General features: G+C 39.6%; 1 protein-coding gene across 2 annotated transcripts in view; it reads left to right on the top strand.

Moving 5' to 3' along the window:
* LOC143216813 (organic cation transporter protein) overlaps positions 1-13643 on the top strand; it is a 32151-nt gene that overhangs the window by 3552 nt on the left and 14956 nt on the right. Inside the window, exon 1 of one of the 2 annotated variants that reach the window (XM_076440270.1) lies at positions 169-412. The exons of the other annotated variant lie outside the window; for it this stretch is intronic. The gene's annotated coding sequence lies outside the window, so the exon portion shown is untranslated. Of the gene's footprint in view, positions 1-168; positions 413-13643 lie in introns of those variants that run through there. 2 annotated transcript variants of the gene reach the window in all.

Genomic DNA, 13643 nt, shown 5'->3' with positions numbered 1-13643 from the left:
TTGACATGTATTTATGAATCAGCCTGTAGAGTCAAGAACGAATTTTGCGGCACGCACATCGCGTAATTCCTTCGAACGGCGGGAAAAAGCGGCCGACAAAGAAAATGACGCGACGCAACGACGTTGCTTGCCAAGGATCGTCGAGGGCATCGTTAATGACCCGCCATAAGTGGCGAAGAATTGTATGGTTGCACGCTTCCACGCTTGCACGGTTGCCCTGATCGGTCGCAGGGTCTCTCTAAAATGCGGGCCACACGTCCGCAAGTTTTGTTATCGTTGCAACGAGCGAGGTGACAGAGCTTAGTGCAAGGTTAGTCGGCGATGAGTGAAGTGCCAGTCTTCTCTGCGGCCAGTCCTCTCTCTGTTTATCGGTAGCGGTTAGGACCGGAAGGATCTCAGCGGGATTCCTGCAGTGAGTCTGCTTGCACACTTTTAACTCTATCCGACTCTCTTCGTCGCGCGTCACAACGGAATCAACGGAAAAGAATTCTCGGGGGTTCATTTTGCAACCGAAAATTCTGAAATAATTCACTGTTGCGCATGCCATTAGGTAGAATGTCCAGGAATTTTTTCGTAATTTTTCGTTTAGTAGAACAGAAGAAATGCAGCATAATTGTGTGTCGTCTAACTCGGATAGTGAGGTTTGGTCTCCTACCACAATTTTATACTTCTGGATTTTTTAAAAATTGGTTTTCCAATCAAAAATTCTGAAATAATTCACTGTTATACGTGCTATCAACTAGATGGTTCATGAATTTTTTCGTAATTGTTTGTTGAACAGAACAACAAATAGAGGATAATACGTGTGTAGGCTCACCAAGATAGTGACGTCGGGGACATTATCACTATCTTATGTGTTTTCGGATTTTTTTAAAAATCGACTTCGCCACCTAAAATTCTGAAATAATTCACTGTGATGTGTGCTATTAGCTACAATGTTCATGAATTTTTTCGTAATTTTTCATTCATCAGAGCAGTAGAAATCGAGCATAATTCATGAAACAGTGCTACCTGAAACTTGTCACAGAGGATTTTCTTTGAGAGGCCTCTCGAATAGGTTCAACCAAAATTCAAATTGCTGTAGCTTGCATTCTTCGGCATCTTACCCAGCTATACTTACTGTGCTCAGATCAGACATTGCAGGTTTCCTATTTAATTTGAATTTCGCGCGTCGGCTCCATGGCGGGAATTTTGAATGTCGTCTGTTTCCGACTCAACAGTTTGTACGCGAAATTGCCTCGGCTAGCTGTCGGTTATGCAACCCAGTTTCGAAGTTCAGTGGAGGGACGTTCGTCAAACAATGGTGCAACCTGACCTACGTGGTGATTGCTATTAATCTTCTCAAATTGTTTTGTTGTCCCGTTCCGCGTGCTTCCTTGCTTTTCAGAATGTTCCGATCGGTTACTTGAAACTTTGTCTTGGTGTAGCCTATCTCATTGTCGGTCGACCTGATTTTCTGGATCCGTCCGACCACCATAGATCGCTCACTGTTAGCAAATGTCCAACCTCAAGTCTGTATTTATTATACTTTTTTAATATTCTTCCATTTACATTCACAGCTTATTTAATTAGTGTTGCATTTGTTCCGACAAATTTGGAAGAAAGGTGGTCCAATTTAACCCTAGGACGGGAAACACTTTTTATCCCCGTCACGTGTAGAATATGATGCAATGAGAAAAATATTTGACCTGGAAGGTCAAATTTAATTAAATGAAGACGTAGATATACAATCATTTTTTTTTGTAACTGAAGAAGGCCTGCTAATAAGAGAATAATTGAAACCGATCACGTACGTGTATTGGGGATCGGCGTCACTGTTACTATGTACTTTGTTTGACCCTTGATTTCTGGCGACAGGCCACTTGCCGCGAATCTAAAAGCGGTTAAGTTCACTTTAGAAATGATCGATCCGCGTCGAAACGATTGATTTGCTATTGCGGGGGCAGCCCGGGCCCTGTGCCCGGCCCGGCTCGACCCGCCGCGCCGTGCTTACGCAAACAGCAAACGGGGATGTTAAGCCGTGACGAAATAGTGTCAATTGCAGAAAATTACATAAGAGCTGTATTTCTTCTGTTCTGCTGAACGAAAAATTACGAAAAAATTCAAGAACATTCTACCCAATGGCATATATCATAGTGAATTATTTCAGAATTTTTGGTTTACAAGATCCATTTTTAAAAAATTTGAAACTTTTCAGAGTACCGGAATATCGGCAATGTTATGTTTCTTGATTTTTAAAAATGGATGTGGCAAACCAAAAATTCTGAAATAATTCATTGTTATGCGTGCCATTAGGTAGAATGTTCATGAATTTTTTTGTAATTTATTGTTCACCAGAACTGAAGGAACGAAGCATAATCCATTAAACCGTGTGCACCGTACCTTTGTGGTAGGGGTACCGACTTCAAGCTTGTCACGCAGCAGATAGATTTGAGGCTTTCGTATTCCCAGCGTATTAAAAAAAGCCCATCCTTCTGAATAAAACATACGAATAACTCGCAAGGTTTGCGCTCTGCTTCATCAGAGATCGTATGACTCACCGATGTTGATCAATATCGTATTGCGATTGATACAACGATACTGTCACACCCGCGGTAGACTTGTCGCTTACAATGTTAGATTAATGACGGTCCATGCTGTTCATACACTTTTTATTAACCATCGTCAGATTTTTCCTTACCGTCAATTTCAATTCGTGTAATCGGTATTCGAGTATAATCGACCGGTTTTGTGTAGGACACCTTGAAAATAACCGGTATGACACTACTTATTCAGACTTAAAAACCGACCGTTTTTTGCATTGATATAATATGTAGATCGAACGTACCAAGTTCGCATATTAGGCCTATGCTCAGATCATTTCTGACCAACGCCAGTATGACATACAGGGTGCGGCACCTAAAACAGGCCACCTGAATAACTCGCCTGCAACGGGAAAATGCAACACGTCGCTGACATTTTGCTCCATTTTTTCGAAAACCGTGTGTCCTACGAAAAAAACTTATCAGACATAAAAGACGAAGCCTGTCCAGATCTACAGTTTTTGTCGGACACATTTTCCTGCGTGGCGAACAGTTTTGAAGATATCTGAGAAAAACGATTTTACGTCAGGTTGAACCTGTGTATGCTCATAAAATCGATTTTCTCGAAAACCGTTTGTTCTACGAGGAAAAGTCATACGACATAAAAGACACAGCTTGTTCAGATCTACAGATTTTATATAACATATTTTTCGACGCGATGAACAGTTTAGAAGATACACGTCGCGAGTCCGCCGGGCGAGGAAATGCAACACGTCGCTGACATTTTGCTCCATTTTTTCGAAAACCGTGTGTCCTACGAAAAAAACTTATCAGACATAAAAGACGAAGCCTGTCCAGATCTACAGTTTTTGTCGGACACATTCTCCTGCGTGGCGAACAGTTTTGAAGATATCTGAGAAAAACGATTTTACGTCAGGTTGAACCTGTGTATGCTCATAAAATCGATTTTCTCGAAAACCGTTTGTTCTACGAAGAAAAGTCATACGACATAAAAGACACAGCCTGTTCAGATCTACAGATTTTATATGACATATTTTTCGACGCGATGAACAGTTTAGAAGATACACGTCGCGAGTCCGCCGGGCGAGGAAATGCAACACGTCGCTGACATTTTGCTCCATTTTTTCGAAAACCGTGTGTCCTACGAAAAAAACTTATCAGACATAAAAGACGAAGCCTGCCCAGATCTACAGTTTTTGTCGGACACATTTTCCTGCGTGGCGAACAGTTTTGAAGATATCTGAGAAAAACGATTTTACGTCAGGTTGAACCTGTGTATGCTCATAAAACCGATTTTCTCGAAAACCGTTTGTTCTACGAAGAAAAGTCATACGACATAAAAGACACAGCCTGTTCAGATCTACAGATTTTATATGAAATATTTTTCGACGCGATGAACAGTTTAGAAGATACACGTCGCGAGTCCGCCGGACGAGGAAATGCAACACGTCGCTGACATTTTGCTCCATTTTTTCGAAAACCGTGTGTCCTACGAAAAAAACTTATCAGACATAAAAGACGAAGCCTGTCCAGATCTACAGTTTTTGTCGGACACATTTTCCTGCGTGGCGAACAGTTTTGAAGATATCTGAGAAAAACGATTTTACGTCAGGTTGAACCTGTGTATGCTCATAAAATCGATTTTCTCGAAAACCGTTTGTTCTACGAAGAAAAGTCATACGACATAAAAGACACAGCCTGTTCAGATCTACAGATTTTATATGACATATTTTTCGACGCGATGAACAGTTTAGAAGATACAGGTCGCGAGTCCGCCGGGCGAGGAAATGCAACACGTCGCTGACATTTTGCTCCATTTTTTCGAAAACCGTGTGTCCTACGAAAAAAACTTATCAGACATAAAAGACGAAGCCTGTCCAGATCTACAGTTTTCGTCTAACACATTTTCCTGCGTGGCGAACAGTTTTGAAGATATCTGAGAAAAACGATTTTACGTCAGGTTGAACCTGTGTATGCTCATAAAATCGATTTTCTCGAAAACCGTTTGTTCTACGAAGAAAAGTCATACGACATAAAAGACACAGCCTGTTCAGATCTACAGATTTTATATGACATATTTTTCGACGCGATGAACAGTTTAGAAGATACACGTCGCGAGTCCGCCGGGCGAGGAAATGCAACACGTCGCTGACATTTTGCTCCATTTTTACGAAAACCGTGTGTCCTACGAAAAAAACTTATCAGACATAAAAGACGAAGCCTGTCCAGATCTACAGTTTTTGTCGGACACATTTTCCTGCGTGGCGAACAGTTTCGAAGATATCTGAGAAGAACGATTTAACGTCAGGGTCAACGTAATAACACACACCTCGGTCGCTGTATTATCTTAAACGCGTTGCTTTTCTGTATGAGCCTACATACACTGTTACGTAGACATATACCAACACGATTGTGATCGAGCAGAAACAGCCCAGATCACGCCCTCGATACACTATTTCTTCTTCCCCGTTTTGCGATACTGCGCCGAACGATTTCATCATTGAAATTGAGCTGCGTGCGTATATCGGACGTAACGGGCATTGATATTCAAGGTGTTTAACGTTAAAGACGCGGGCGTGTCGAGCAATCGTCTTGCGGTAACCGGGAATTCAATTGGTAACAAGGGAAACGTTGCACAATAAAATAATTGCCATTATGACTAATCGCGAGCAACACCGCGAGCTGCGTGACCTTGACGCCAGTGGACGAATTTTGTGCGAAAATCGAAAGAACTTTCGACAGAAATCAAATACAGCGATGATTTTTTTCTTGAACTTTTGGTTGCATGATCGGTTCTTAAAAAATCGTGAGCAATATTATGTTCCCGGATTTTTAAAAATCGATTTTGCAAACCAAAAATTCTGAAATAAATCACAGGGGTGTGTGCCATCAGGTACAATGTTCGTGAATTTTTTCGTACTCTTTTGTTGAGCATAATAATATAAATATTGTATCGTGTAAGTTTGCACAAGCATTGAAATCGTGCGACAGGAAAGAAGGAAGAGACAAGACGTGTTCGTTTTTGCGAGAACCTGAAATCAACGTCTTTTTCTGTTTCTTGCTGCATAACTATAAATCTCTCGTTACGTTGATTCTGGGTAAACGAGGAAATTCCGAAGGCGTGTCCCGGGAAACCCGTTTCGAAATTGTTCGAACCCTTCGTACGCACGCAGGTGAACCGGCCAGGTGTTGTCCGCATGAATCAGGGTGGTTTTTTTGTTGTAAATATACTAGGAACAATTGTTGGGGGCGCCGTACAAGGAGTTTTCATATAAATTTTTGGCAAGAGTAAGCAGGAGCAACCCTAATGCACCATGAACCGTGCACATGGAAGGCGGAATGTTGTTTCATCGTGTCAACAACGACTCACGCCGCGCAGTAATGCAATTCAACGCGATTTTCCGTAAATCTCGACTCACTGTGATTCCCCTGAACAGCTTTTCCGCGTTCACTGTTTTCCTGTAACTGGATCACTGGTCGCCGGCAGTCATTCATGGAAATCCAGTCGAACCTCCGTGTATAAGGTGGCAATTCGTCTTTTACAATAATTTAGCACCGCATAACTAGAAACTCCCGAAAAGTCCCATCTTGAAATTTTTATTGCATCAAGTTCAAGCTATATAGAAGGAATTCCGATAAGAATCAGCTGCTAATATGTGCAACTCTGCCTGTCGAAATTTTTCAGAGCAATTTCCTTTAAAAATTTCGGTCACGTTGTGCGTCAAACCAACTAGAAGAGTAGACCTCCATGAATAGAATGGATGTGTGAATCGACCGCGAACAAGGCCGCACAACTCTTGGCCTCCTCTCATTGTCAGAATCAGTTTTTACGGAACCGCGTCGCTTTAAGTTCAAGTGTAGCGACGCGCGACAAGACGGGAGCAAGTTCGACGAATTCTCGCGGTTGAATGTTACCTAATCAACCCTATGCTTGTTTTTCTCGAATATCTTCGAAACTATTTTCCGCGTCGAAAAATGTGTTACATAAAACCTGTAGATCTTGACAGGCTGCGTCTTTTATGTCCTATGACTTTTTGTCGTAGAACAAACGGTTTTCAAGAAAACTGAGAAAAATGTCAGCGGCTTATCAGTTATCTAGTCCGGCGCGCTGACCGTCACGTCGCTGAAGTTTTTCTCAATTTTTTCGAAAACCGTTTGTGCTACGAAAAAAAGTGATAGGACGTAAAAGGCGCGTGCTGTCCAGATCTACAGCTTTTGTTTGACATACTTTTCGAGAAAAACGATTTCGTGAGCATTAAAGCGATTCGTCGATGATATTTTTCTCAACTTTTTCGGAAACCATTTACTCTATGAAAAGAAATGATACGACATAAAAGACGCGTGCTGTCCAGATCTACAGCTTTTGTTTGACATAGTTTTCGCGGCGGTGAATAGTTTCGGAGATATTTGAAAAGTCCTCTACAATGAAGCGTGAAATCATTCTGGCCCACAGTGTTTGGCCGGGATAAATACTTGAAATCATTGGAAACGCGACGACTGTCGCTGTTTTTGCGATTCGATTCGATTTATTTCGATTCCCGACCGAGTGCCTGGAATAGGAGACGGTCGAGGAACGCGGGCAATTAGTGTGACCGGGAAGACGATGGATTCCGGAAAAGAACGTTCTTGTCCCAGTGTCCTTCTACTTCGCGAATTTCGCAATGGCGGACGATCTACAATCTACAATCCACCTTAAAAAACAAGCAGGAAGCACAAGAACAAGAACAAGAACGATTGTTTTAATTGGAATCCTGAATAAATCGACGCCATTAGAAGGCTGAACGCCACAACTAATTCAACCAATTGTTTGAAATAATGTAAGAAAAATCTGTGCAATGTTTCAAACAGTTTAGAAGATATTTATAAAGAACGACTTTATGAACATTAAAGACGTTTCCCTCGACTTCCGGCGCGGGGCGGCGCGGCGCGGCGCGCGTAATTCAATTCAATCCGCGTTACGGCGCGTTTTCAGCGGTATCCTTGGGTGAGTCTGCTTGGTCGCGCTCGGCTGGCTCGATCGATATTACACGGACGGGAGAAAAGATCGACGGTTGCCGCAGTATGGGTGATTCCTTTCAATAACAAGAAACCGAAAAAAAACACGCTCAATCGTGATAAGCATATGCTCGGCGTAGGTGTAAATTTAAAAAATTACGACAGGCAGGGTAGCACATATTAGCAACTGATTCTTGTCGGAATTGCTTTTATATGGTTTGAACTTGATGCAGTAATAATTTCAAGATGATACTCTTCGGGACTTTCTAGTTCTGCATTGTTACTGAAAGTTCTTTGATTTTCACACTGACTTATTCATCGGTTTTACAGAATTTTCAGCTTCGAAATCGAATTTTAAGAAATAAAACAAATTTTGAAATGCTGATTTCTCGTAAACGTTATGACATACCAAGTTTATATTTGTACAGTGCCAGCATCTCGTTATGATGGTTAACGTAGAATTATTTCTCTCTCTCTCTCTCTCTCTCTCTCTCTCTCTCTCTCTCTGTCTCAGATTTTTCAAAGTGGGGGTACATACTTAAAAAAATGTAAAACAAGAAATATTTGTCAAGTAGGATTTTCCTCAACTTTCTATTTCTTTCCATGACGCACGAACATTCCAACAATTAAATGAACGAATTGAGGAAATGTTCCATCACGATCTCTACTCACAGAAATAGCTGTTACTCAGTTAGAAATAATAAATAGGCATGTCTAATTCAAATGGAAAACCCGTGTTATAATATAAATAAAAGTAACGTTATCAAATTAGAACAAAAAATTACGAAAAAATTCAAGAACATTCTACCTAATGGCAAACATCATAGTGAATTATTTCAGAATTTTTGGTTTACGAAATCGATTTTTAAAAACGTCCGACAGCATGAAATTGCCGATTTGCTGGTACTCCGAAGACTTTCGGGATTTTTAAAAAATCGACATTTCAACGAAAAATTCTGAAATAATTCAGTGTTATGCGTGCCATTAGGTAGGACGTTCACGAATTTTTTCGTCATTTTTCGTTCAGTAGAACAGGAGAAACAGAGCATAATCCATGAAAGCGTGGCCACCCTGTAACTAGCTTTGTGACAGGGGTACCGACTTGAAACTTGAAACTTGTCTTTAGTGTCACTTTTCAGCAATTGATCTGACTCCAAAAATTTGATTCGTTAACTACTCTCTGGGACGATTTAACAACAAAATGATCGTGCTATCTTTCAATTAAAACGATTAACGAGAAAAATGTTCATTTCGTAATAGATTCCCACAGTCCAGAAATAAGTTAGGAACAGCTGCGGAATTCAACGAAAGTATCAATCACAATATGAAGGACACATAAATTTAACTAATAAACGAAAGTGTTTAGTCATAAAATAGTGCGCTTTTTCAGGCAGTTGTGTTCAATAGAAATGATTAGTATAATCGGCACCACGAAATTGGGCACTTGAAAGATCAATTGACCCGGTCAAAGAATTTTCGGGATAACCTTCCCAAGAACAATTCAGACCTCGTGCAATTAAAATCGAAAAACAAATATAAATATTACAAGATGTGATACGGAATAATAAAAATAAATTACTGTGTAATAATTAGACAGCGCGTTTGATGCATTTATGACAAAAATTAGTAATTTTAAACGGTAAAAACATCAAAAGAATTGAAAAGTATTCTTGCATCATTTTCAACCCTCTTTCTAATAATAGAACGAACAAATAGATTCTACTAGATTTTTTAACCATAAATGACAACTGCGTGTACGCGGTGAAACTTGAAATTCTCGTCGTTTTCCAGCAAAGTCGTTGGCGTCTACGCATAAATTGCATACTATCCTGCAGTATTTATATAATCCCCTCCGATCGAAATGTCAACAACCATAGGAAAGAATTGTTACGTTGAACGTTCGTGAATTTTTCTGTAATTTTTGGTTGAGCAGATAACTAAATAAAAAATACTTTCCTTGAGATATCAAATAATTTGGAAATAGAGATATCACAGGGTGAGTACGGTTTCATGAATTATGCTTCGTTTCTTTTGTTATAGTGAACCGAAAATTACGAAAAAATTCATGAACATTCTACCTAATGGCGCGCATAACAGTGAATTATTTCAGAATTTTTGGTTTGCACAATCCATGTTTAAAAAAATCCGGAAGCAGAAAATTGTCGATTTTCGGGTACTCTGAAGACTTCCGGGTTTTTTTAAACAATCGGTCGCGCAACCAGAAATTCTTTTCTTTTTATACACAGTAACAACCAGATGGACCACCTTGAAAGGGATGACCGCCCCGGGAAATCCCGAGTATTATGCTTGTCGGTATAAAACTAGTAAAATCAGCCAACGCAACGTCGAATAACCTGAAGAAGGTCATTCGAGTGATTACCAGAAGTCACAGACAAGTTTGAAACCGGTTCACCGGAGAGAACGAAGAAGGAAGATGCCAGTGTCCCTGGCACGAGCCACAAGGCAGCCTTCGCTCCTCGCTCGCGAAGGTGGGAGGCGGGAGGAGTCCCGGACGTAAAGGACTGAGCGTATAGTAAATTTATGGATGAGGGGGGGTATTTTTTACTGCCGCCATCTTGAGTGGTTAAACTAGTGCTGCCATCTATACATGTATAACGTCGCGGCACCATTTAAAATATACAATTGACTCGCGTATATTCCAAGTTAATTGTGGTTAGTGTAATAATTTTGTTTCTACGTATTTGTTATCGTAAAGGATGTATTTCGAAAAATGATCAGTGTTCTCATAAGGAATGTATAAATTTTCGATGTGTAGAGAGAGAGGATCGATAACAACGCGATATATTTAATGGTATTTTTATAAATTAATTTGTATTAACACGGGGAAGAGAAACAAAATGACGCCATGATACTTCGCAAAAAACACTAGCGGACCTGTACCGGTGTATCCTACAGACGCCTGCACTAGTATTTAAAGTCGCCTATAGAGCTCGCCACAGTTTTAAACCCACAAAAGATGGCCGACACGTTATGTCAACTTCCTTCTTTCGCTCCAACCCCTCAGAATCATGCACAGTACTTTTAGGTCCGTGTGGCATATTCAAACTTGTACACAACGAGAAATATATGATAAATTCATAATTTATCATTTCAAGTTTAAATTCAAGGAAATTTCAAGCTTAACATTGAGAGAAATTTCAAGTGTTACATTGGGGGAAACTTCAAGTTTTGAATTCAGGGAAATGTCAAGTCTAAATCGAGGGAAATTTCTAGTTTCGAATTCAGGGAAATTTCAAGTTTGAGTTGAGAGAACTTTCAAGTTCTGAATTCGGGGAAATTTCAAGTTTAAATCGGGGGAAATTTCAATTTTAAATTAATTTTTGAAAATTAAGAGGAATTCATATATAAAATATTTGATTTCAGTTAATTTTTATTGAAAATTATTTAAGATTTAAATTAAGGGAAATTACAAGTTTAAATTGAGGGAAATGTCAAGTATAATTTAGGAAAATTTCAAGTTTTCTAAGGAAATTTCAAGTTGACACCTCTTCCGTCTTTTTGCTCCACCCCTTCTGAAACAAGCACAGTCCTTTAGGTTCGTATCGTCGTGTTGCGTATCGACGACTCGCAAATCCGTTCAACGATAAAGCGAACGAACAAACGAAGATAAAGTACGTTTTATTAGGGAGCTCTCCACAAACCAGTTCTTACCGGGCAACACGCTTTCAATTCTTCCCGAGTAACGAGTTCATTTACTCCGCGCAGTGTTTGACTAAATAAATCACCATGTCGCGCCGAGTCGTACTCCGGAAATATTTATATATTTTCATGGCAAAATCGGGAGTGGGACAGCGATAAATCTTTTTCAGAGGTTCAAGATGAAATGTTGCTGTACAACGAAGAGAGTATTTGTTCAAGTGGTCCTTTCTTAAGATAGTCCAAATATTTAAGTTGCAAATAAGAATTTTTACAAACCGGTATCTACAAAACATGGGTACGATATATCTATAAGTATGAAGTCTGCAATTTTTCAAATGTTAGGAGATTTCCAATTTTTTTTTAAAGCTGTTTGCAAAATCCAAAAAATCTGAAAAAAGATTAAGACAATGGTTTTAACAATATCTCAGTACTGAACTTTTACAAAACTGGTGTCAACACAATACAATACCAATCACGATGAGACACAACTGACATAATAATCTAAACGTGGTACTTTAAAAAGTTTAATATAAAATGGGCATTCTTATGCTTCCGGATTTTTTTAAAAATCGATTTTCTTACCAAAAATTCTGAAATAATTCACTGTGATGTATGCTATTGGGTAGAATGTTCGTGAATTTTTTCGTAATTTTCTATTCAGCAGGACCGAAGATATAGAGCATTATACATTAAACATTAAACATAGAATAGCCGATTTTCCGGTGCTCTGAAGACTTGCGGATTTTTTAAAAAATCGATTTTCTTATGAAAAATTCTGAAATAATTCACAGTCATGCATGCCACTAGGTAGAATGTTCGTGAATTTTTTCGTAATTTTCTATTCAGCAGGACCGAAGATATAGAGCATTATACATTAAACATTAAACCGTATCATTTAACCGTCTACAGGCTTACATAAGAAAAAGGTAAAAATCTTCGGTTCGCTCAACTTTAAACACCTGTAACTTTTGAACCATTGGCTTCCTAACATTGAAACTTGCATTGTCGGCATTCTCTCGCCAAAATCTACAGGATCGCGCAAGAACAAGGCTAAGTTTAATGGTTACGCAAGGTAAAGTGCAGACATAGTATCCTTTTGACATACATATCTTTGCACAGAATTCTTTTTTGAATTAATCGGAACAGTTCTGGGTGGTGCCGTAAATAACATTGCCGCCCCATATTGTCTCAGAGACTTGCAATTACGAGATAAATTTAGGCACATTGATAAAATCCTTATCTTCCGCTCGGAACCCGCGAACTTAACACAGATTCGTTCACGGAAAGATACTCCGCTGATAATTATGTTGCAACAAACTATATCGAGCTGCAATTGTTAACACTGCAATGCAATACCTAGGATTATGTGTGCATACGCTAGCGGGGATTTGTCTTCCACAAGGAAATAAACATTCGAGACATCTTTGTCGCAAGCCCCCCGCCCCGCCACTTCTCCAGACGAAAACATTTGCATTGTTGATCGCGACTGTTAATCAATGATGTTGCACTTCTCGTAAATCCGTGTGTCTTAATGTTGCGGAATGTGTGCCACACTGTGTTCACAATCTGTCCCGGAAGAACAGAGCCAGTGTAAAGATTGTTCGGATGCTCTTCGAGGGCGCGGAATAATTTTTTGTCGTGTGAAGGTCAACGTGTCGCGCACCGTTGAATTTGTTTTTTTTTTTTTAGCCGGAAGACTGTTCTAATGAAAGTTATATTATGTAGTCCCATTTAAACAAAAATTTCGGTGGCCTTGAAATCGCGAAGAAGGTGACCTTGAGACATTACTTTGTCGCGCGAAGGTCACGCGAAGGTCAAAAGAAAGCGCCAATTTAAATTAAATAGTCCCAATTTAAAAAATATTTCGGTGACCTTGATGTCTGGAGAAAAGATGTGACCTTGAGACAATTTTTAGTCGCGTGAAGGTCACTCGAAGTTCAATATAAAGCTCATCGTTGAATTTGTTTTTACTAAGCTGGAACACTGTTCTAATAAAGATATAATCTGTAGTCCCATTTAACAAAAAATTTCGGTGACCTTGAAATCGCGAAAACTGTGAGCTTGCGGCATTTTTGGTCTCATTGTTGAATTCGTTTTCTTACGAGCTGGAACTGTTCTAATGAATATGTGTAGTCCCACTTGTAAATATTTCGGTGACTTTGATATCTCAAAAGAGGTGACCTTGAGACATTTTCTTGTCGTGTGAAGGTCAACATGTCGCACATCGTTGAATTTATTTTTTACGATCTAGAAGACTGTTGTACTGATAGTCGAAAAAATTGCGATGGCCTTGAGTTCTCGAAAACCGTGACCTTGAGACACTTTCTTATCGATTGTTCCTATCGCAAAGAATAAGCGAGGCAAATTCAGATGTTCAAATGGTCTCTCGTGAAGATCATCGATTATCCGGCACGGTTAAAACCAATTTGAGAAACAAATCGGTGC

This window comes from Lasioglossum baleicum, chromosome 16 (genome assembly GCF_051020765.1).
Source record: "Lasioglossum baleicum chromosome 16, iyLasBale1, whole genome shotgun sequence".
Classification (NCBI taxonomy): Eukaryota; Metazoa; Arthropoda; class Insecta; order Hymenoptera; family Halictidae; genus Lasioglossum; species Lasioglossum baleicum.
Note: the sequence above shows the minus strand (reverse complement) of the source record. Positions and strands in the feature narration are given on the sequence as shown.